Source organism: Amblyomma maculatum, chromosome 11 (assembly GCF_055883805.1).
Source record: "Amblyomma maculatum isolate TAMU_Amacu chromosome 11, ASM5588380v1, whole genome shotgun sequence".
Classification (NCBI taxonomy): domain Eukaryota; kingdom Metazoa; phylum Arthropoda; class Arachnida; order Ixodida; family Ixodidae; genus Amblyomma; species Amblyomma maculatum.
Window position 1 is genome coordinate 67,990,850 of NC_139354.1, and position 26,418 is coordinate 68,017,267.

Sequence of the window (26,418 nt, forward strand, 5' to 3'; positions counted from 1 at the left end):
TGGCGTGTAAGCCGCATGGGCGATGAGCTTATTCAAAAAGACTTCTTGACTTCGGGTGAGGTGGGTTCTTCTCGTAAAAGGTGGGTCTGGTGTGGCCACCTGCATGCGATGCTGACTGAGGCTACGAAGACTGGTCCGAGTATAGTGCATAAGGGCAAGAGAAGGGGTGAGTTGCCCGCCCAAGGTCGAATAAGGATGAAGCAAGGGGGGTGGGGAAGTAAATGTGGACATCCCACCTGCCAAGGCAGCCGCGGCGTGTGCCGCCGCATTGCCCCCTGATTCGTCCGAGTGACCTGGGGTCCAGTGAATAGCGACAGTTCTGGTCGCGAGTTGGTGGCGTTTAAGGAGGCGCTGTATAGCCGTAGCTGTTGCATCTTGTGAACCCGGAGTAGCGATTTCCTTGTAAGCTTCAAAGGAATCAGTAAGAATACGTAGTGACCCAGTTCCGGTGCAAGGCACTCCTGACAAGGCTCCCCAAATCGCGAGGAGTTCAGCGTGAAGAGGGGTACCCTGAGGTAGATGGCAGGCATAAGCGCCTGAAAGGGAAGGGTTGTCATCGCATACCCAGGCCATAGATGCGAATTCGCTTGTAATGGATGCGTCGGTGTATATGTCAGTCGTATCGGGGATTCGCTCTTGTCGGTGATGGGCAGCTAGGAGCTCCCGGGGAATGACAAAATCGCGGTTTATAGGTCGGCGATGGACGCGTGTGACTACTTGCATCTCCCAAGGGGGAAGTGATGCATATAGGGCTGGTGTTTTGTCGTTACGCTGTTCATCCCAGGCCAGCAGGCGACGCCCCTGGACAGTGTTCTCTAGACGTATTCGATGACGCGTCTGTGACTCGGTAACGATGGTAGTGAGCGGTGGAAGAGCGGCAAAACGCTCAAGTTCGGCTATAGGAGTGTGCTTAGGTAGACCGGTAATAGTGCGTAGTGTAGCGCGATGAAGGCGTTCGACCTTAGCGAAGTCAGTCTTCGACAGTTGGAGGACCGGTGTACCATAGAGGATTTTTCCGACCGCCGCTGCTCTGGCCATCGGTGTCTACAGAAAACAAGTGAGACAGTTACCGCGCCTTCCCCTTCCTATAAAAAATAAATCAGTTTTTCTACGCGGTCATGCCCCGCCGGGGTGGTACAGTGGTAAGACGCCCGACTACTGTCAGGAATACCCGGGTTCGAACCCGACCTCGGCGGCTGCGTTTCGATGGAGGCAAAACGAAGAGGCGTCCGTGTGCTGTGCGATGGCAGCGCACGTTAAAGATCCCCAAGTGGTCGAAATTACTCCGTAGCCCTCCACTACGGCTCCTCTTTCTCTCTTTACACTTTAACTCCCACCTTCCTCCCTTCCCTTACGGCGCGGTTCAGGTGTCCACAAACTCGTGTGACAGATACTGCGCCTTTCCCTTCCTGTGAACCAATTATTATTATTATCTGCGCGGTCACGTTGTCTTGACTCGCTAGCGGCGGCAGCGGCATCAGACAGTCGCTGCTAGCGCTTCCTCCGGCGACCCCTCTCCCCCCCCCCAAACCCCCTTCCTTTCCTTGTGTTCTCCAGCTGCTCCGCGCTTCCTGCGAGGCTTCGGTTGCCAAGCGCCGGCTCGAACTGGGGGGATGAAAGTGGGGAGGCGCTGGTTACGAGGCCGACGCCGACGCCGACGCGAAACCCAGGAACGAGCGCCAAAGAGCTGCGCGCTAAAACACCTTGGTGAAATTGTATCCAAATTAAAATGTCATTATAATGGGTCGAAACGAAACCTATTGTCATTTGTCTACAAAAGGTTACCCGGATGACTCGAAACTCAATCAAAAATAATAATGGCATGGAACCAAAATAGTGTGTGCATAATGACTGCTGGTGATGAATGGGAGCTGAAATGAAATGAGTGTGACTCGACTGCTAAATTTAATTATTGTGACGGACAATTATTTATAATTGCATTGTTGCACGTTCACTGTTGCATTGCATATGCCCAACAGATGTCCATTCATACGCATTGATGGAGGTTTTCCAAAGTAAGCTAGGTTTGGGTACTCGGCGATGTTCTGAGCGACACATTTGCACCACTGGTAATGCCAATTTATCTGTGTCCATCCTGACTGCGTACCCGCCATACGTTTAGAGCATGAGCTCCTCGGAATGGCACCCCTTCGAATAATGTACTGCATGAATGTTTTGATTGCCTGTATTCAGAATATTGAAAGAAAATATTCAGCTTATACCAATACGAATACAGTCATTTCCAAACTCTTGAGAAACGAAACACATCACCGAGAAAAGAAACATTGTTCTGAGACGTCTATTCTTTGTTGCAAAATCTCTGAGACAGCGTTTTTAAACAACACACGCATAAAGGAGGACAGGGCAGCGCACAATGCTCCGCGGACTCTCTATACCTGCCTTCAAACCTCGCATCAAGTGTGACTGTGATACGACTGTTTTTTTAAACTTCTTATCAGTATCAAACTCCCGCTTGATTTATTGTTTTAATCAAGATTTTCTGCGAATTTACCATAATAACTTTAGAGAGTGAGGCAAGTAGAAATACTTGCAGATCAAAAAGTATTGCGCACTGAAATGAAGAAGAAATTAAAATATGCACAGTTCTTGTCTAAATGTCAAGCAATAATAATAATAATTGGTTAACAGGAAAGGAACGGCACATAATCTGTCGCACTTGTTTCTGTAGGCACCTGTAACTCGCTGTAAGGGAAGGGAGGAAAGAGGGAGTGAATGCGCATAGAAAGAGGTGCCGTTGTTAGGTACTTCTTCAAGGTTTATTTGATTTATAATAAAGGAACAACATAGTAATATAAAGAAAACACGTGATTTCAAACTACACGTAAACACAATGTGTATCTAACGTTGAGCTCGCAATGTTCCGCGTTAGCAGCAATCAAGATTCAAAACACTAAAGACATCCACCATTGGAAATTACGACTGCTTTACGTTGGATAGGGTCAAAAGCAAATTACGTCCGGTAGAGCTTTGATTTTATTTCAGTACCTATTCGCACCCACCCATAAGCTCACAGCATAACGCATCGAACTGTGAAGTTCCACCAGCCACAGATAAAAATTGGCCGACGATTACGTTACTTCCCAATGCGAAATTGGAGCTCAGCTCATCAGCTGTTTCACCTTTTTGATAGATTGAGGCAACAATTTCACAACAATACAATTACAGCAAACTTCTTAATTTTTCGCACATATCCGTTCAAGAAACAGTCCACTAACAGTTCTTGACTGTCATGAAGGACGCTTTGTGGTCGTCCGAAGCCTTCCACTACGGCACCTCTCTCTCTCTCTTCTTTCACTGTCACCTTTCTCCTACTCTCTACAGCTCGATTAAGGTGCCTGCGTAGAATTGTGACAGATACTGCCCCTTGTCTTTGATGTTAACCAATTTTAAACCCCGCTGATACCTGCTGCACTGCGTCTAATTCTATATGTTCTGTGGTGAGGCATTCGAGAAAACCAAAAATGAAAGGCACCGCACAAATGCCTGGATCGAACGCCCAGCGGAGTCAGCTTCGTATATGCGGGAATGGATGGATAACAACTTTTAATGTCCATCGGAAATGGGGGCCTTCTGCTCCCTACCCTCAGCAGGCAGGCCGCAGCCTCCGCGACTGAAGGCTAACAAAGCGATTTTGTCTCTTCGCGGCCTCGGCCCCCAGGCGGACGGCTTGTTGCTGCCGAGCGGGGCCTTCGCTCAGCAGCAGGGCTACCCAGCTCTCTGTGTTATTTATATTTTTTTCGACTCCAGGGGAGTCGACGTATTCCCATATTATGTGGTCGAGGGTACCCCTCTATCCGCAGGCTTTACATATCTCATTTACATATTCCCCTGGTTGGACATAAAACGCCTATATTGGGTTAACGAAATTTCCAGCTTGCAGTCGCCGCCATGCGGTCGCCTCTCTATTGCTTAGCATCTTATCCGGTAGTGCCAGTAAGTTTCCTGCTTAATCTATAATTCACGATTTCAGAATAGCTTTCTGCGCATTCATTTAGGTTCTGACAATTCGGTGGTTCTACGTTTGGCCGAAAGTAGATATCTTGGACTAACTAGTGTGCCGCTTCATTGCCGGGAAGTGACACATGCGCTGGGGTTCGTATTAGGCCAACTCTGCGGGTTAACTCTTTCCAGGTCAGGATCCTCGCCGTTTCCGGCGAGATTATACCTTTCATGGAATCCCAGATAGCCGTTGTACCATCTTATCCATCTTATCCCAACTCTTGCCTAATATGTTTAGCCTGCTAAACAATGGCTCACACTTGCACTTGTGGCAGTGTAAGGCTAAATTTGACCCTTTGCCATTTTCTATGGACTTCTCGTGTTCCCTCATTCTATCATTAATACATCTTCCTGTTTGCCCAATATATACTTTACCGCATTTCAGAGGAACCTCATAAATCACTCCCACCCGACATCCAATAAAACTCTTAACATGCTTCTTATCGCATTGGCCTTTCTTTTTCCTCCCTATTAATGCACATAACCCACCCAGTTTTTTGGGGGCAGAAAACAAAACTGGCACCTCAAACCTACCAGCCACCTTTTTCAGGCAGTGTGCAACTCTATGTATATAGGGGATCACTTGTGGTCGTTTATTTCTCAACATATCTGGCGATCTTTTTTCCCTTTCATTTTTTGAAGCAAAGACTCCGCCACCCCACATATAATCATAACCGGGAAACCAGCCACCTCAAGCCTTTGTAATTGATTATTGAAGCTTTCCTCTGCCATATGTACACATGATTTTAACAAGGCCGACTACAAACAAAGGGAAGCTATCCCTCTTTTTATAGTCTTTGAATGGGCTGATCGATATGGAAGTAGCTCTTTTTTAGCCCTGGGAAAATATTTCCAACACACTTCCCCATTACAAATTTTCATATTTAAATCAAGAAACTGCAATTTGTTGTCCACCGGTAGCTCATGAGTAAACGTAAGCCCTTTTCCTTGTAGCTTAAAAATAGAAAGCACACTTTCCACACTTTGACTCACTGCAGAGCCCTTATCCACAGTGACTAAAAATCGTCAACATATCTAAATATTTTAAAACCTGATCCATTAAGGGATGTATAAATTGCTCTGTTACCACAGGATAAAAAGATGTTACATAGAACTGGGGCAACACATGACCCTATACAAATGCCCCTTCTCTGCAAATACAAATCAGACTCAAACGACACAACAGTGGACTTAAGGTAAAACTCGAGTAGGGCTAGAAAATTGTCCACATTGACACCAGCAGAGTTCTGAAAGTCTATAGTCCCATTACTTTCAATGCATTCCCGCACCGATTCAAACAATTCTAAATGTGCACCGATTAGAACAAATCTTCTACATCAATAGAAAAAAAGTACCCAAGATTGGTTTGATCTTTTAAAAAATTGATCACTTCAAAAGAATTCTTAGTAGCAATGGGATCATGAACCTCCAAACTTTTTAAATGTTTAAGAAGATACCGGCTGATCTGCTGCTGCAACACATCACGTTCAGATACAATACATCTGAAAGGCGAGTCCGGTTTATGAGTCTTAACATTGAAGAACACATCCAAACAGACCTTCTTGCATTCACTGATCCCCTTTGCCAACCTGGTTAGCTTCCTATCATTACATAACGCAATAGCTCTTGTTCTGCAAACTTTCTTCTTCACTTTAACAAAATTTTTCTCAATTGCAATTGTCGCCTTCTCTTCAAAGAGTCCAGCCGGTATCACAGCAAAACCCCCTTCTTTGTCCGTTTGAAGTAATCGAAGATTATTCCTTTCAAAAAACTTCACCACTTCTGCAGTACATTCCTTTGGTACCTTGTCCTTGTTCCAAGACGTCCTCATAATACTATCAAGCCCATCCAGGAAGCATTGATCCCGATCTTCACCAGCTTTATCCGCTATCTTTCTGTTCAAGGACAGAAGCTCACAAGCTGGAATCTTGGGCGGCACACTATATTTCGGGCCCTTCTTTAGGGTATCAGCGACTTTTTCTAGAATAGTAATATCCCCCAAAACAATCAACTGCCTAGGCTTTCCAGTATGCTTTTCCGTTTTTCTTGCACACAAGGCCACATATCGTAGCCACAAAAACTCTGTTGTCTGGGTCACTAGACGCCATGTTTCCTTCAATTTTCTTTCCGCAACCCACACAGGGTGTATTGTGTAGCATATAATACGAATCCAGTCTTTTAACATCAGAATTTGCCTCCATAACTCTGATTTCAAAATTCGGCAAATCCTCTTAACGTGACCAACAGACGGCTGAATCACACCGAAAAAACCACTCACTTCTGCTGGAACCAAACCCTTTCGCAAACAGAAGGTGATGCATCTTGCCCGGGATGTCGAAGAAGCAATCCGAGCGATGAGCACATGTACCTGAGCGTAGTTAGGATGAGAACACATAAAAGGGCCCACAGTACAAGAAAGGAATCTCAAAATAACGGCTTGAGGGGCTAGATGGTGCTGCATCGTATTCAGATATGTGGCGCAACAAACACAAACACAAGAGAAGATACACAACACACGCGCACACTACCAACTGTAATAAGAATATGAAAACACTTCCTCTTCACCACTCCTCCTCTTCTACACTCAGGCACGTCTCAGCTTCCTCTTTTTCTTATCTTCCTCTTCTTTGCCAAGGGGATAATGGCACTCTCTTCCTCGCAGACCATAACATCGTCCAAACATGGCGGTGACCAATCTCCTCTTCCTCTTCTTCTCTTCTTCCTCTTCTTTACCAAGGGGATAGTGGCACTTTCTTCCTCTCAGACCATAAACATCGTCCAAACATGACAGTCACAAATTCTACACGGTCTTGTTACTCCACACCTCTGCTTTGCCCAGTAACTCATACCACGCTGGACAAGCAAATATCACCACATAGTCACATAGTCATACACTAAAAACCACCGCCACACATATACAGTAGGACATGTCCATTCACACCACATAACTTGTGTAGTCCCTATGTATTGAGAAACTTTAACTTGCCAACATCTACGAAGCCACGAAGCCCATGTACTTGAGGGAAAAAATTCTGTAAACTACCATGGCCCCAAAACGTAAGATGAGTCCAAGAATAACAACTTTAGGCCCAGAATAACAGCTTGAGGCCCGATAATAATCTCGTTATTTGCATTACTCAGGAGGATTGCTCAATAAAATTGAATTCTTTTCTACGTAAACTCAACAAAGCTTCACTAATGCATTTCTCTTCTTTCTTCTGTATCCAATACGCCTCTAAAATTTAGCGTGCCATCTTATCCCGACTCTTGCCTAATATGTTTAGCCTGCTAAACAATGGCTCACACTTGCACTTGTGGCAGTGCAAGGCTAAATTTGACCCTTTGCCATTTTCTATGGACTTCTCGTGTTCCCTCATTCTATCATTAATACATCTTCCAGTTTGCCCAATATATACTTTAGCGCACGTCAGAGGAGCCCCATAAATCACTCCCACACGACATCCAATAAAACTCTTAACATGCTTCTTATCGCATTGGCCTTTCTTTTTCCTCCCTATTAATTTTATTTCTTTTTTTAGCAACTACTTGTGTTAGGAAACTAACCGTACGAGCATTACTATGAGAGTATCTTTATTACCTTGCTTCTAATCTGTAAGCATCTTGGGTAATGTCATTTTGTATTTCTCGCTTCGTAAAGCAGGTCAAAAGCCCATCTGCCGGGATGTCAAACCTCCGTGTCGCACCATCCTGCTGCAATACCCAGATGTTGTGTGCGCATTGAAAGAAATAGTGGAGCGATCGACACTTCACGAAGACGAAATAATTTGCAAAGAGGTCCTCAACGATATTGTGAACAGAGCTTCAAAATTTATTGAAAAAGAACATTTGGATATACTGCTGTCACCGATGTCGTCGAGACCTATTTGTCATTATCTCGAAGTCCTTGAGGATGAGACTACGCAGGCAAAGGACTTAGTGTCAGAACTAAGTGCCGATCAGGCACAAAAATATCGATCCACTATATCTGCTCATGAAAACGTTGCAGACCTGGCTATTCTTACGCAAGGACAGGTGAACTGTGCACGGTATTACGGACTTAACAGATCGTTCTTATCTCCAGTCCGGCTAGGTGCGGTCTGCATGGCTAATATTTTTTGCATTTTTCAGATGGCATGAGGAGAGGAAGCTCCGGATAAGCAGTTCTAAGGCGCACACAGTCGCCACAAAAAAAATGTGACGAAGGACTCCAAAAGGCAGCAAAGCAGTTATCCAAATCTTCATCATATTCAAGTGCAGCAATGCGCTACGGTTCGTTTCCTAACGCAAGTAGTTGCTAAAAAAAAGAAATGATATTACAACACTGAATTAAATGTGGAGATGGAAGTTTTAATACGTAACGAATTATCAGTTACAGGCACGAAGACAGAAGCTGAAGCTCGGCAGAGCTTAGAAGGAAAACTTGAGACACGTATTTTCCAGGTAAATATTTTCCTTCTTTTGCTGTTAGATAGTAAGTGTGCTCTTCATAGATATTTTTTCTTTGTTTTAGATTTGATGTTTATTGCCATCTTTGATTTTCCAGTCCGGGCTAGTGGTGCTGCCTAAGCAACCCTGGCTCTACTGCAGTCCTGGCAGTCTAATCAGTGTGGGGGAAGAGACCGTTCTGATTGAAATTAAATGTACATTTAAATTCAAGGATACACCATTTATAAATTATGAAGACTGTATTTGCTATCTCCCCTATCTCACATTTATCAACGACATCATCACACTCAAGAAAAAACACCAATATTACACACAGATATAAGTGTCTATGTATGTGCTAAATGTGCAAAAAGCCGTACTGTATGTTTATTCACCAAATCAATCGGTGATTGTGAGAGTGTTAAGAGATGAATTGTTTCTATGGGAGGTTATCCAAAAGATGGAGCGCTTTTACTTCAAGTTCTTTATTCCAGCGCGGTTTTGAACAGTTTTTATTCGTTAAGAAAGGAAATCTGTAAATTCTTGCTTTTTCAGGATGTATTGTTTAGTTTTGAATACAAGTGTTAAATCATGGTGTGAATATTTGGATATTTTGTGTATATATGTATACTTTATTTATAATGTGTGCATAGTTTTACTTTTTAGTATTATATTCTTCAGCATGCGTTTTAAAATGAATAAAAGTATGTTATCGTCATTTGCAGAAAATGGGCCATGACTGAATAAAAATATACGAGCCTTTGCATTTTTTTCTATGAGGACATGGTCTGTTCTTAAATGTCATTAATATTGTACTGAAAACACCGAGCAAGCAGCCCCCCCCCCCCCCCCCCCTCCTCTCACGCGCCGAAATTACAGGAAAGATGGCAGAGACAAACTTTTCCCACCAGGAAAAAAATAAATAAAAGCGGGCTTAGAAGTGTGCGCCGTGTTCTCGCTACTTCGCTGCTGTAAAGTGATCGGCACGTCATTTAAATATGCTGCCGATTGTTTTATTTCATTTCGGTGCCGGCTCCAACCTAGGAAGCGGCCGTCTGGTTTTTGACTCGCGCGCATCAAATGTCTCGCGCGCCCGGATGCGCCAGCCTTTGGGCATGTACGCATCTGGCGAGTCGGCACCGTACGTGTGCCGTTTTTGTTTGTGATAGTTTTGAGAGTTGAAATTGAACTGCCTTTTGGACTGGGTGGGTCATGAAGTGTGGGGTGCTCTAAGTGAGGTGCGCGCTAAGCGCAAGTTTCAGCAAAGTACTCCAGCAATCTTTATACACTTTTATTTTCTGAATGTTGCCATCTTTTGAACAGGACGCCATTGAACATTGTCAGGCCGAACCGGTTATTTTTTTATTATAGGTGGCTGCATGTTAACCAGAGCAGCACACACAAAAAGTATTTTGCTCATCTGGGGGACCAAGCTGAGAGGCACTTTGTTGGACAGGATTTTGTAAATTTTTAGCCGCTGGACCACTCGTTCGACATGAATGCGCACTGACGCATTCTTGTAAATTTTGTCTATGTTTTCCGCAGGCAGCTGACCTCCGGTCGAATTAAATGGTGCGATGGGAAAAACTGCACCTTTGACTTCTACACCTGCCCTGATGAAAAGGAATCATTTGTCACTTAGCACCAGGTCTCCGGGTTCAATTAGCTCCAAAAACCCAGAGTCCTGCGTGATGAAGGAGTCTGTCTCCCTCCATATACTTCTGACACAAATGAAATTATTTCATTGGGAATAATTCCTACAAGAGATTTCACAGTGTAGCCTCCCTTGTAGTTAGAGTATAGGACATGCTTACAGTTTGGGTTTGATGGCATCTCTGTCCGGATTTCAGAACAGTCTATGTTAAAAGTGCAATTAGGGTAATTTACTTTAAATGCAGGCGGCATGGATGTCCGAATGACTTCTCTTGAAGGGACATAGACCCATTCTCGTAGCACCACACTTAAAATATCAAGCGTTTTCTTGAAAACAGCTGATGCAGTCCTTTCACCGACTCCGAATACAACTGCCAAGGCACTGTATGTTAGCCCAAGCCGATGTTTAGCCAGGAACAGGCACAACTTGTTCTCGCGTGTTACATCTGTGCTTTTGTATCTTGAAGCAGGCAGTAAGTTCAACAACAGGTTGAACACTGGCAATGTCACCCCGCAAATGTCTTTCAGCGCTTCCAGGTCATCCTGCAGTGATGTGAAGCCTTGAAAACCACATCTTCTCTGCCAGCTTTCATCTGTGCTAGTGACCGTCAATAGTTAGAATGAAAATACGCATTAGAGGTTTCAAAACGAGATAATTCGTAGAAATAAAATATATCAGCAATTCCTAACGTTATTTAAAAATTCGTTTCTGTAGAACTGCAGACGAAACATGCAAATAAAAAGATGATAAGCTCAATACGAGTTATACTTATCAGTCTGCTCGATATGAGTGTCTTGAGTGGATGCTTCTGTACAATTTGTCATTGACAAAAAGATTTTCAGGTTTCCACTCCTTGAAGGTTCTGTTTCGCATGCGTGAAAAAAAGTCATGTATTTTCAACAGGTGCTTCTTGGTATTCAAAATACTTTGAAACTAAATCTGAGTAAAACATAGATCGCAGTGACAACTCGAATGCATTTAGTGTGTTTACATCTCTTCATTCCAAAAGAAGAGCAGGTGCTTACAGCATCAGTTTTTGTTATTGGCGAAAGATCCGTAGAATGAGGTTGCTGCTCATCAGTTTCACTTCTTGTCACCCCACAATCCTCTAGCAAATCACTGCAGTCCCTTTTATGCTGATATTCGTCTTGAGGGCTCTCTGCATTGCTGAATGTTTCTTGGGTCACTGATGTTGGCATTTCCTCGGACATACCTGCAGGCGACGGCTGCTTTGGTGCGCTTCGTAGTTTAGAATTGGCCTGATTTGGTCGTCTCATCCTCCCTTGCTATGTGTCGTGCGCGATTTGACCCTCTGGTTAGCCGTGCGGCCTGCGAGTGCCCTTAGATCCACCGCGGACGCGTGAATGACCTTTGCATCGTGTACGCGACGCCGCGGCGCCGTTCTCGGGTGTTGTGGTTTGGTTTGGTTTGTGGGGTTTAACGTCCCAAAGCAACTCAGGCTATGAGAGACGCCGTAGTGGAGGACTCCGGAAATTTCGACCACCTGGGGTTCTTTAACGTGCCCTGACATCGCACAGCACACGGGCGCCTTGCTTTTCGCCTCCTTCGAAAAGCTGCCGCCGAGGCTCGGGTGTTGTGGCTGGGCTGTTAGTTCGTACTGAGGTCTGGGGGATCAGTGTAGTTTTTATGATACAGCTTTTCGGACATTAAACATTTGTGGTTTCAACTTGTGCCCTCGCTTCCTTCGGAGCGTGCATACTGTGGCCTCAGCTTACTCTGTCCCGAACTCGCGGTATGTGGATGTGGTGGCCGCGTACCATCTAACTGCAGCACGTCTTTGAAAAGTAGTCCCACGACGTGCAGTAACATTGCGCAGTACACGCGCGCCTTGCTTTTCTCCTCCATTGCAAAATGGGCTCTGCAGCCGGTATTCGATACTACAGCAGTCGAGCACAGCTGTGAGCACAGCACTCGAGCAGCTTAACCACTGCACCAGCTCGGTGGGGTAGATGTCAGAAATGAAAGTTCGTCTTTAATCATAATGATAACTAAGCTCGTATATTTCATGCTGCAGATCAGACAGAATTCAACAACACAAGGAGGCTGGATTCCGTTGTGGCAAGGAGCGATTCTGGAGACAATAACATTTGAGGCGTAAGTAATGAGATATTAGGAGGTCGACAGTGACAAATGTATTTGTTATGAACTTTGTTGTGAAATGTAAAACCACGGTAAAACATGATGGTAAAAACATTATGAGTATATATATTTCAGTGTTCACAATGCATTATCGGCGTATACGTAGGGTTGTTCGTTTTCGGGTAAAACTCGTGTCTACCCAGTTTTTGCACCACGAACATGTTCCTAAATAATCGGGTAAAAGCCGTTTTTTTCCGGTTTCTGGAAAAACTCTGCTCACGGAATCGTAAAAAGCTTGTATGAAAGCACCAATGCAGAAGCTATTCTAGGGATACTTTCTGATAAAGAGGTTCTTTATGTGAAGGCAGCCTTAATGAATGATGCACTCGAGCCACATTTAGATGTTCAGAAAACGCATGAGAGCGGGAAACTTCTGATGCCGAACTTCGATCACCTCGTAAGCGTCAAGCTACAGAAAAATGTCAACGAGTTTTTCATGACGATTGGTAAAAGCGATCGAGTAAAAGATGTTTTGTCTATGTTACCTAAGAGCAGTGCCACATTAGTGAAAACTTGTTGTGAAGCGTTTTGCGCGAAAATCTTCACAAATTGAGGCGACAACCTGAAACGGAACGTATTAGACAAAGAAGAAAATCATTTGACAATGTCGACATTGAGTGCCTTACCCGATCCATTCCAGAAGCGGCTGCTGAATACGTCGTTTGATGACTACTATCACGTTATTGTCGACGATGAAGCACGAAAGGAGGCGTTATAATCGGGACAGGAGATTCGTGTCATTCTCCAAACTACGAACCTCTCTTTGTTCCCGTGACGGTTGATCGCGGGGGGGGGGGGGGGGGGGGGTTAACTTGTACTTGGTTTTTATTCGTTCTAATCGTTTATCTCGAAATTTTTTCTTACCTATGAATACCAGAAAACTCTTCTTCCATTGTTTTCAGTGGCTGCTGGCTGCTTTTTAAGTGTCCGATTTTAGCTTGTTTGCTATTTGCTTAAAGACGAGGTCCAATCTTGGATACTTCATTTTATACGTAGCATAACAGTGCTATGCCATAGCTTTCACCTTCTCAATTATACATATATTTATCGTAGTATTCGAGAAAACATAATTTCCACGTCCGCCGCTATGGATACGAGTCGACAAGAGTGGCTGAAGGATTAAATTATTAATGCGAAAGCATTACTAGGCTATTCTTATGAGAGTTAGGTGATAGGATCAAATTAGCGGTTGTGATCTATAAGAATGATGTGAGGATGGTGTGAAAAAATATTGTGAATAGGAATAAGGTAATTAAAGTAAAAAAAGTTAGATCAATCATACGTCGAAATAGGCATATGACTAATATAGACGTCCAAGGGATGTGACGTCACGCCAACCGGAAGTGGGCATGTTTCTGATCGCCAGATAATTAGTTGACAATGATGAGAAGTGTGTAATGAGTTTTAAAATGTCGCGTCTGCGATACCTCCCCGCGAGATGTGCCTGCGAGATTGCACGAGTGAGAGTTACTGTGCCTTTTCGTTCCTGTACACCCATTGTAGAACGCTGGTGAGGTTTGATGCGTTCAACGGAACGCTGGTTGTTCGACAAGGGGCGCGCGATCTACCGTGTACAGCAAACCTCAGTCGCGCATTTTGTCACTGATGTTCCTGCAGTGCTCTTGGAACTACAGTGTTGAACAGAAAGCAAAAATACACTATGCTTTCGTTGTTGTCGGTGGCTGTTGGTTTCCTTTGTATCCTCCTTATAACTAGCTTTTCATTTTCGCTTCGTTTGTTTGCTGAATGGTTAGTCGGGATTTTATATTTGTTCTGTAGTCTTTCAGATGCTGTGGTAGCTTACGACTGTCAGAAAAGCGATGTGTGAGACATCAGGGGCACATAGTTTGGGGTTTACTGTTTAGCAATTGCAAGGTGCTTGTATGGAGATGAACATTCCAAAGACAAGTTGCGGACGGTATCCGATCCGTTAATCCTGTCAGTAACGCTACCAATAAGAAAGTCAATCCTTACGTTTGACACACCTTACGCTTTGCTGTCTTTTGCTCGCTAGCGGCATGGCAAATCACGAAACGAATGTCTGCTATTAGCCTTCACGGAATGCACAAGCTGGAAGTAATGGGATCCTAGGGAACACTGAATTCCCAAAATAAGAAAAAAAAATCCTTTGTAACCTTACAGTGCACCACTGAAAGAATAAAAGAACTCTCCCTTGTGAATACAGATTTCTCTTATCATTTTATTCAAGAAAAAAATTCCTTTGTAACCTTACAGTGCACCACTGAAAGAATAAAAGAACTCTCCCTTGTGAATACAGATTTCTCTTATCATTTTATTCAAGCTGATTTTCCCTACAGTGTCACCACTTTTTCCATTAAGCATTGAAAGGTGTACATTCCTTTTCCTATTTGGCCATTAAAGCGCCTATGGCCTGCACTCGCTTAGTCTAAAACAAAACTTCGCTCAATCTTAACGGATCACGTCAAGGACTCCCAAACATTTTATTTGTCCTGGCATGCTCGTCGCCGCTATATTTTCCCCTTTTTCCTACAGGAGTCTTTGCGCACAAAGAAGAAATAAACAGTGATTCATTATAGCCACACATCATGGACAGCCAAGATGCCCGGCTAACACGGTGGCAAGGTCCTATTCAAAGAACTGTAATCTTAATAGCTGCCGCTTTGAGGTGGAATTGAATTATATAACGATTCTATTCGATTAAAAACTATTTAATTCCATCGCCTTCTCTGCCATTGGTCACTTAAAATTTTAATCTGTGCATAATACGTTTGCAAGGACATCGCAGGACGTCAGAAGTAAGTTCACGTAGTTGTCACCGCATACGCAATTTTGACGTCATCACTGAGGGAATGGAATAGATTTTGAAATTGCTAAAATATTCCACCCTTGATCACAGGCGCAGCCGCTTAGCCTTAACACGGCGAACGGTGAAGCGTAAGCGCTGCATTAGCCTCTGCATTGTAAGCGAGCATGGACCACATACATAACACTGCCGCTCTATCCAAGGCCATGTCCCAATATTGGATGCTGAGGACACTGCACATCGCACGTTTTTATTCATTGATGATCTACACCGTTTATTGAAAGTTATCGCTAAAATTTTGTTTAGTTAAGGCTTTAAAATGCGCAAGAAAATAAAAGTACCATTCCTTTCTCATTAGAACGCAATGAATACATATGCCGCGTCTGTGAGTAAAATTATTCTAACGCATAGCTTGAAACCGCGATGTTTGTTCTATTTGTAACTTGCTTTTTGCAGCTTGGAGTTTGTGTTTGTTTACCGTCTTTGCCAAAAGTAACCAGGCTGCTCCCAAGGCTGTGGGGGAAGCGGTGCGGTAGTGGGGCGTCGTTGCTTTCTCAGCCACCTGTGGCCGCTCGACGTCTCCGAGGTACAGCAGCTGACGTAACCCTACGCCCTCAATCTCGCTCATTAAATGTTAAAACCTAGGAGCGTATGATGTGCGAGCTGTGTTTTCACGTGTGCAGAGCACGGAAGTTGCCGAGCGAGGGCGCTCAGTATAGTGGCGGTGTTCGGCAAGTTCGGGAAACACAAAAACTGGTTGGCGAGATAGGGTTGGCGAGAAATAGACTTCTGCGTGTAGAAAAATAACCTTGTGAAAATGACCGCAAGGAACTTTTCATTACAATTCGGTTTGTACACAAACACTTACCCACAAGGATATACAAGACATTTCATAATCAAGCCTTGCATTGATATAACAAAGCGTAACCAAGGGGCTATACACACGCTTTTCCCCAATGAAGGAGAAATAACTGGGCTTGAAAGGGTTAGCAAGCCTCTCGATATCTCTGCGCCCGAGGCGCATAAAGTGAAAGTACGCAAGGCACCGCAAGAAAGCGTACTTAACTTTCGGGGTCGGGTACGCTTCTTTAATATACAGGCAAAAATGTCGCGATTTCGCTGCTGCATTTCAGTAGCGGTGTACAAAATTCGAGCGCGCGTAATTATATATCGAATACGCGATTTCCGCTTCAGGGCAGATATTGAAAAGAGAAAATAGCACCATAGCTATAGTAAGCGCCCTCGATCGGCATAAGCATGCTCCGCACATGTGAAAGCGCAGCCTGCGCGTCATACGCGCCTAGTCATTCGAACAGCGAGAGCGAGAGTGCGAATTCACGTCAGCTGCTCTACCCTCAGAGCGGACGAGCGCCAGCAGCCGCTTGCGAACTCAACACCGCCACACGGCCGCGTGCCTGCTCTTGAAACCTTTGGAGCAGCCTGGTTACTTTTGGAAACCACAGTTTATGTATATGTGCTGTAAATATACACTTAATATTCGTATTTACGACCAAGTCAACGGTTTGTATCCTTCCGATAGAAGCAAACGTTGAACTCAGCAAAGTTTTGTCCTTATTGCCCGTCTGAGCCTGTGTTGCATATACAGAAAACGCAAGAACGTACTTCTCCAATTCGTGCTACGTACACATGCAGAATGTTACATACTTGTGTCCACTCACGCGACAATATGTTTGGTATGTTACGGTTTATCCAATCAGTTTTGGTTTTGTTGCGATCTAAACAGATCGCAACAAACTTATGTGGTGGATTTATATTGCTGATAAAAACTTGGCTAATATTCCATGTAGAGAGTAGGATGTAATGTAATGCAAGGCTATGCACAAAAGGATGACACGAAGACCGAATCGTGATGTCGTGTCTTATGTCAGTGTAATATCGTAATGCCATGAAAGGTTAGGCGCAAAAAAGACGACCCGAAAACAGAAGACACGACATGAAGACTCGGTCTTCGTGTCTTTTGTGTTCGTGTCGCCTTTTTTGCGCATAACCTCTCATGGCATTACAAAATTAGTTAAAGTAAAGTAGCCAAATCTCTTACAGAGTACATACTTACTCCACAAGAGCGGCCCAGCAGAGAACAAAAAGGGAGATCCGCAAAACGACGTCCATCTTTAACAAAACACTTCAGGCTCACACTGAAACAAATTGATGCCAGCAAAGCAGAGACATGTAGGACACGTACAGATTTATACGGTTTTGAATACCAATGGCAAAACATAATAGCATACATTTGACCTACACACCAGCTGATATGGCAGCGTCGAGCAAATGCGATACATGCTTTCATATATGCATACGGTTATAATAAGCGGAGCAGAACCTGCGTCACTCGACATTGCTTTATGCTGTTTTCCTCGTGGACGACTAATGAAGAAATGAAATGCAAATTATATAGCAACATACAGAAGCACTTAACACCTAGTCTCCCGTTTATTGTTTTAATGATAACTGGTAGCAGAAACATTTCAGTGGCGTTCCCAATGCGCATAATCGTACTCTAAGAATATCTTCTTTTTGCTGTAGCCCTAATTTTCATACCAAAGTAATAAAAACTGTTGTCTCATTATCATAGCCGAGATGCGATTGAGGTGTTTAAACTAGGTTACCACTAGTTGAACCATATTTCAAGAAAATGTCTCCAAAGCGTCCAATACAAGCTCTAAACACTAACGCTGTTTCAGCAACAAATTTAAATTTATGTCCGTTGATAAACAATTCCTTTCCTATGTGCTAATACCTTGCACCCTAAGATTTTTTCATAGCTTTCAACCACAACGCTGACTATCTGTCCCATCATATGAGTAGCCCCGGACGTATTTTATTTATTTTATTTTATTTACGAAATACTGCAGGCCCTAACTGGGCCCTAGCAGGAGGGGCGGATCTAATACAATGCAATAAAATATGAATTCATCAAAAGTAACATACTAAACACAAGTGACAAGCAAATTACGATAAGAAATGTTCAACACTAACAAGAAAATATACACCAATATGAAACACGAGTGTGGTTAAAACGCCAGCAATTTATCAATAGATCCAATGGACATTATTACATCAGAAGGCAGCTAAAGTGGTTGTGGTCAGACGAGACATTCGTTCTCAAATATGCGTGGCCTTGAAAAATAATTGAGATGTTTGTTGAGCGTACTGTGACAGATCGGCATAGCACCATTGCATCAAAGAACTGTCTTGTGTGCAGCAGACGGGATCTACGCATCTATTTTATTGCAACAAAAGCCACCTTTAATATATACGTAATTAGCAACGTAGGCAGAGAGAGAGAGTGAAAACTTATTTTTCATTAAGATAGCGTTCCTCTTGCGCTCTTGCCAGGGACCGAGATGGACGTCTTGGGTCAGGCTGTCAAGAACTGCTTATAGTTGTTCACGACCAGAAATGTGACATCTGCCAAAGGAGCAGCCTCCAAGCGTTTCCTTTCTACGCGTCCTATGGTGGCAGGTTTGGGCCTGACCATCCTTTAGCTTCAATTAGGACCCGCGTACATGTTCTTAACAATAGATTTCACTTGAGTGCTGCGTGTATCTACGAAACGTTTTTGCATGCTTTTTAAGTATGCCACTTGACTTGAGGATTCCTTCGACATGCGAGACTAAACCACCACTCTGCTCGCCAAGGAGGTGCAGTGGTTAGTGCACGCGACTGCCACAGCCAGGTATGAGGGTTCGAATCCCAGTAGCGACGGCCGCTGAATTCAAGATGAAGGAGTGAAGCTATTGACTCGTATGCTGTGCGATATCACTGCCCTTTAAAGAACCCCAGGTGCTTCATATTTCGTGAACCCTCCACTATGGTGTCTCTCATAGCCGAAGTCACTTTGATATTTTTAAGCCCATAAACTAAACCGAACTAAAATAGCATTCTGGTTGGTAGTTTGGAGTTGGCGCCTTCCTTCCTCGCTATGTGAGAAAGAGAGTTTTAGAAGCATACGATTGGGCTAATCTTACAGGCCTCTGTGTGTGTTCCCATAACGCATAATTTTAATCTATCTTTAGCAATCCTTCATGACCCAAACAATTGTTTTTGTTGTGAAAGGATTACTACTCCATGTCTAACCGCTCGTCACTCTGTGCCGTGTCCGTGTCTGTTGTCACCGAGACGGCCCTGCGCCTAACATAAGAAGAACGCGCCGTCACCCGCAGCTAATCCTTTCGTTCCATATGTGGCTCAGCAGCATTGAATCCTTTTTATTTTTGTAACCTTACTTTGCCTCACTGGAGGTGTATTTTTCGCATATAGTACAATGCGTCTGTTATTTGTAATGTGCCTTATTTACGTCCTATTTAGTTTTGATTATGTCTTTTGTTGTACACACCCCGTTTTATACTACATACCATTATTCGTCATCTTTCGTGGGCCCAGGATGTCGATCCCATCTGGGGGCCACACAGGACCCACCTGCCCTAATTCACGACATCTGGGGCAAATAAAGTTTTTTTTCTCTCTCTCTCCAATGATAACTGTATTGCGAAAGCAATACTACGCCAGGTCTAACCGCTCGTCGGCGTGTGCCGTGCCCCTGTCTGTGGTCCCCTGGCAGGAGCGGCCAACTTGGGTCTGTTGTTTCACATGAGACGGTTATGTCAGAATCAGCCTGCCAGGACCTTGGCAGTCATTTTACTCTCATAGGCCACTAAGGCATGTTCATACGGCTGGGTGTAATCTGGGCTTTATATCAGAGCTGGGGAAGAAGAAGACAAAGAAGTAGAACAAGAAGGAAAAAGAACGTGCGGTCACCTGCAGCTAATGCTTTCGCTCCATATTGGGTGCAGCAGCATTGAAGCCTTCTAATTTTGTTGCGAAAGCAATACTACTCTAGGTTTCGAGCCTCTAGCGCGGCCCGGCCACACCCACGTGACGCTGTGACGTCACAGCCCACGTGTCACTAGGGTGAGAGCTGGGCTACCAACTCAAGCGGTCGGCGCAGCGCGGTCGCAGCCACGGCGCCGCGAATGACGTCCCACCCCACGTGACACAAAAGCGAGATATGGGCTGGCAGAAGCTGCCAACTTGGGTCCCTCGTTTCACAAGGGGCGGTTATGTCAAAATCAGCCTGCTAGGACCCTGGCATTCACGTTACCTCTATAGGCCACTAAGGCACGTTCATACGGCTTGGTTAAAGCGGGGCTTTATTAGTGGACTGAGGAAGAAGAAAAAGTGAAGAAGAAGAACGCTCGGTCTCCTACAGCTAATGATTTCGCTCAATATTTGGTTCAGCAGCGTTGAATCCTTGTAATTTTTTTTTATCACTGCACATGCATTTTTACTGGCCTGCCTAGCTCTGCTTGCGAGGGACTTGGAACTTATTTGAGAGTGGTAGAAACTTTGGTTTTATTGGAATAGAAGCTTTATATGTCCAGCTTAATATAGAATCAGATTTCGCGCATTAAATTGTTGCTTCACGGATGTCAATGCATAACGTGTGATACATAGAGAAAAGGGCACAGCCCACTGTGGTTATTTGTTTTGCATTGTCTTCTTAACAAGTGTGACATGCACTTGCCTGCTCCCCATGTAAACATTTTCTGGTATTACTGCGCAAATGAAGTGGCAAGAACAGTCGTGGGCAAAAGTGGTATACAACACTCAGCCGGTGGCGGAGCTCCAGAATACTGCATTCCAAGTTCGTCTAGCAACAGCTATCTGAGATTAAGGCAATAGTGGCGGTGCCCCATTTTATCCTCATTCATGTATCGTTATGGCTGTCCCTTTCGTTGTCGATAGATGGCAATTCGATGCCGTTTTCCCAAGCTCTGCAGTGGCAGAGTGTTATATACAACTTTTGCTTATGACTATACATTTATCTCCAGTTAAATGTCCCTATCTTATCACTGTTGGCTTGGAATTATCACATAAGCAAAGTCCACGAATGTATGCAAATCAAGTGTTTTTGCAGAAAATGCAGTTATACAAAAGCATTGCTGGCACGAAAATTTTTGAAACTTGCATGACAGCAACTTTACGCTAAGGTAAGCTGGATACGGCACGAAAAGTAACTTGAAAACTTACTTTTTAGCTTAAACAGCCATGCTAGAGTACATTTGCAATCAATCTGGCAGCTTGTGTCTATGCAACTAATAGCTTGTGTTTGTTATGTTATGCAATAGGTACACTTATGCAAAGGTAATGATAGGAAGTATGTGTGCATTGTTGCGAAGAAGATCGGATAGATAAGAATACTCATCTTTGTTGGAAGCGTGTATCTATGTCGACCCAGGACACCACTGACTGGGTTACTTTTCTTGCAGATGGTGTTTATACGGTTGTCCTAACTAAGGGTTTCAGTGAGCACCACACCGAGGAATTTTATAGGGTCTACAACTTTAGCCCTAGTGTTACCCAGCATGAGATCAAAATTCATTGAGACAGGCTTGTTCTTTGGACGAAAGATAATTTAATTTATTTTCCTAGCATTTACTCTCAACAATTCTTACCCGACCATTCGGGCAAGTATTCTAGAAATTGGTTTCCCTACAATAAATGTTCACTTTAAATATCACCGAGCAAAAGCATTGTGAGGTCTTCAGCGCAAGCTATAAAAGTTAAAGGTAAGGGCATGCAAAATATATCATTACCATATGCATTGAAAAATAAAGGGCCTAAAAGTCTGCCCTTTTGAACTACAGTAAAAAGAATAGGTTTTAATGTTGACATGTGTAATCATTGACAACCGTTTGCATGCGGGTTTCAAAGTAGGATTCAACTAAAGATAAACCTATTCCTTGGATTCCATAATATCGTAGCAGACGATGGTGGACTATGTCAAACGCCTTCGTAAAATCAATATAAATTTCGAGGACAACTTTTCGGTCCTCAAAGAAATCTATGATCGGCTCCGTTTGTTTATTAAGCGTGAATTCTTTTGACCTCTCTTGCCGGAATCCGTATTGCCTGTAAGAAAGTACCGAGTGTTTTCCTGAAGATTTGGTTAGTCTGGTATAAATAATTTTCTAAGCACTTAAACAATACAGGAAGAACCGAAATCGGTCTTGTAATAGGACATTTCAGTTTTTACACCGCCCTTATATATATCCATAACCTTCCTTTGTGATTTTCATTTGGTCCGGAAACGTTCCAGCGGAAAGAGACCGATTTTAAATGCCTACCACCACCAGTGCGAGCAAGTTAATCACAAACATAAAAGTATTTGAAAGCCGTGCTTGCCCTCTGCTCTACTTGTCTTGAGGTTAGGGATTACAGTGGGTATTTCTTGCTCTGTTACAGGCTTAAAAAGACCAACTCAGGAACATATGGCGTTTGATAATCATACCCTGTGGTACCAGTGAAAAAAAACCGCAAAGAGCCTTTGTGAATTTAGCAAAAAATATTTTAGTTCATTTTCAAGCTCTTTGCCCTCAATACGTGTACCTGATGATGACCCCGCAGGGGGGGGCGCAGTGGTCATGGCGCTCGACTAATGTTCTGAAGGACGTGGGATCGAATCCCGGCCTCGGCGGCAGCTTTCCGATGGAGGCGAAAAGCAAGGCGCCCGTGTGCTGCGCGATGTCAAAGCACGGTAAAGAACCCCAGGTGGTCGAAATTTTAGGAGTCCTCCACTATGGCGTCTCTCATAGCCTGAGTTGCTTTTAAACGTTAAACCCCACAAACCAAACCAAACCAATATATTATTATGCTTCAGTGGTAGTCTTTGCATTAAAATTTAAATTTTTATTCAGATGACCCACGGTTTAAAGCTTTTGCTGAGCGATCTAGAAACGTATGCAAGCTTTGCGCTGCGTAGGTGCTTCTAGCGGTGGTTGCGGATGCATGTCGGTAGCGGCAGGCGCCGGAAAGGTAGCCACAGTCGTTTTCTACCAGTTGGCTTGCTCAACGATGGCAAGTGGGCTGCCAACGATACGATTGAATGGAGCCCCAGGCGGTGGCGTAGAGGATTCGATGATCTGAAGATGATTCTTTACTTGTGAGACAAAAGGAAGCAACGGCATGTTGCTTCCACCGAGGAGCACAAGAAATGGCCTAGTTTCATGAAAGTAGAGATTACATGCCTTCTACACCTCCAGTGGCATCTGGTGGGCTAGCGCCATAAAGGGAGTTTTCAGTCAACGCCACATTGCGGCGGGAAAATTGTAAGTATGCAAAGCGGATATAAGACAAGAGAAAGTGTACACGGCTACTTGCATAACTATTACTTACGCAATGGTTCTTTTATAGTTTACTCATCAGCTGACAGCCATGAGGCAGTGTACAAACTATGGTCGCCGTTATACACAGACAAGAAACGCGGTGTTTTGGCGTAGTGACGGCGTGCTCGCCACGTAAATTAAAGGTCCCGAATTTGATTACTTGAATGTTAAAGGTTTTCGCTTTCTCTCTTCCTGCTAGCTCCTAGTTGGCAGTGCGAGCTTCAACCTGATTCACATGGGCAGTAAGGAAGTGGCTTAATGGTCGCTACCATCCCCGCTCCTTTTTTGCTTGGCTCCTTGTTCCTACCGGTTCAACGTAGAACCATAGATGGCGTACGCCATGACGTGTATGCAGATTATATCACCTTACGATAACAAGAACAAACATGACAGATTGAGGGTGCACTCAAAGGTGGTAACACGCAGGCCACCCGGATTATCAAGTATTCAAAGGGTTCATGAACCCAGCCCTCCGTTCTCAGGGGACCCCAGGGAGTTCATAATGTGATTTCAAGGTTTCGTCCATAAAACAGTGAAATCATCTTCCTTATTTGGAGTAATTAAAGTTAGATATATTTACTGCAATCACAAATTTTTCAAAAGCTGTTCATCACATCATACGCTTAATCTCAAACCAAGCCTCCTATTGTCACGTACTGAGACAAAGACGTAGGCACAATCGAGGAGACGAATTGCACCGAAATAAACTAGTTATTGAACTTACCTGCGCCCATTAAATAAGTGAGCCATTCGGTAGCGCCGAAAACATGTGAGCTCGGCGAAAATAGAGCTACGAATGCCCACAAAATTCTGCAGCGCTCAATTTAAAGACGGCGAAGAATCATCTAGATAAGCGACTGAACATCTGGAACGATGAGGTAACAGTCATGCTTCTTCGTCAGTCAGAGTAAAAACTTTTCGCTCACCCAAATAGATACAACAATCGAAATTTTTCAGCTGGACATGACTGGTTTTGGCTGGTTTCAGCTGGTGTCAGCTGATACTCAACTGACAGCGATGGGTTCCAGATGTCTGCCAGTTGAAAGTCAGCGGGCCGCAACAGGTGGCCAAATAAAATAAACGGGTGCTAACTGGCTTTCAATTCAAAGTCAGCTCATACGAGCTGGAAAATTTACTCTCCTGTCATTATAACTGTTTAGGTCAGTTTCGTTTTATCGATTTGCATGCAAGCAGTAAACGCTGTAACAAAAGAAACATCTCATTGCTGACAGCCGCCTCAGCAGTTTGTCGGCTCATCTGAGTGGAGACGCGAAATTCTCAGGCGGATCAATGTTGAAGATCTCGTCAAGCAACGCTCCCATCTAAAGGCTAGAAAATGTTTATAGAAACGTAAATACCTTTATTCACCAATTTACATTGCAACGAAAAAAAAAGCAGTCATGTCGTACGAACATACGCGACTGCACTTGAACCTGCTTAAGAACGGAAAGAGCGAAAACCACTTTACAGCACTGTTTTTAATAACTGCGTCGAAATTGTCAACGTTACTGATTTAGTTTGGTTTGCGCCATCTAACGTCCCAAAACAACGCAGGCTTTGAGAGACGCCGTAAGTACAGTGGCTAGAACCGTAATGGAGGATTCCGGAAATTCAGAACGCCTGGGGTTCTTCTTTAATGTGCAACATTGCACTGCACACGGACGCCGTGCTTTTCGACTCCATCGAAACGCGGCTGCCATGGCCGAGATTCCACCCCACATGTTAAGGCCCCGTAATCAAGCGCCCTGAGAACTGCAACCCCCATTCTGAGCTGTCATCGGCACTATCAGCATCACTATCCTGGCTATCATCATTATCATCATCCACTATATGCAACGTCATTTGACGTCGCTACTAAAATCGTTATCACTATCACTAACACCAACGGCGTCTTTATCGCTATCTCCCTTACGCAAGCCAATATAATTATGGTCCGTTTTTAATGAGCGCGGAGTGGAGCAGTGGTTTGTGCGCTATTCTGGGGATCGGGATAGTGGTTTGATTCCCGGTGGAGGTAACAGAATTTGAAGGAAAGTCCGTATACGCGAATGAGAAGCTGCATCTGAAAATCAGCAGGAGCCAGCAAAAAAGTCATTAACATGGTCCTGTAATCACCACTACCTCCTAAGGTCCCAAACGCGGAGCTTAAGTGTCCACTCTATTTTCAGTGCCCACCCCATTTTGTCCTACTGCCGTATACGGCAGCGGCGGCTTCTGTGTGGAACGAGCTGCGTATTATAGCTGTTTCGCAAAATGTCAATTTGTTCAGTGCATTTAAAGTAGAGAAGGTATGTGATATATGCAAAATTTCTTCCTTTCTTTTAAAAGCGGAAATTAAGTATAAAATGTAAATATAAAGTATGATTTTGTTACTGGGGGCAATCTTAATAAATTTAAATCACTAGTACCGATTATCTGACCGTTTTAAAGCTTTATTTTGTAGCAGTCCTGTGGACGTCATTTCCTACAGGCATTGCCATTTCGAAAAGGACTAGCGCATGAAATTAGCACAGAGTTCACAGCAACGCACGTTATTTAATTTATTTGATGGCAACGCATAGAACATAATTTCGCAGTTTCTGTCAAACGACTGCACTAATCGAGCTTCAATTTGTTAAGGTGGATAAGGTCACAAAGCCATTAGGTGATTAGTGACGTATTTAAGGCAAGGAAATCTGAACAGCTTCTGAGCATGCCCATCTCTACTTTCACACGCAGCCAATCGCCCTGCGCTATCGAAATAGCAAAGAAAACAACCACTAGGTAGCTTTTTTTTTATAGATTCGCGTTCTGATATTTGAGAAACGAGGTTATGTGTTCTGTGATTTAGTCGAGTAAATATGGCGTTTGTACTCAGTATTGAGTTTTAAAACGCTTCAAGGCTCAAACGTGACATGAGGCGGGTTAGGGTCGTATCTGTGTATTTGGATGCTGTGCATGTATCACAAAATTTATTCCGTTTATTCTGTGTCACCTGCTTTGTTTTGAATTAGGATTTAACAGTTTTAAATATGCCAATTTGCATTGCAAATAAATTTTCTTACTTTCATTCCAGACTCCCGTTTCATGCCTCCGGTCGGTATTTGATCAGGCGTGGACTTATCGCAGGTTAGCCACCAGGTTCTACATTAGATTCAGCAATCGTGTAACGGTCTTTGTCCCGCTTCCCACCAAAACTGTTAACTGAG

At 43.8% G+C, this 26,418-nt stretch overlaps 1 protein-coding gene and 1 pseudogene across 2 annotated transcripts in view; both read right to left on the reverse strand.

Moving 5' to 3' along the window:
- Positions 1–26,418, reverse strand: part of LOC146174041 (uncharacterized) — a 264,164-nt gene that overhangs the window by 178,585 nt on the left and 59,161 nt on the right. The gene's annotated exons all lie outside the window — the stretch shown is intronic.
- LOC146174046 (uncharacterized) lies at positions 9,800–10,989 on the reverse strand (annotated as a pseudogene).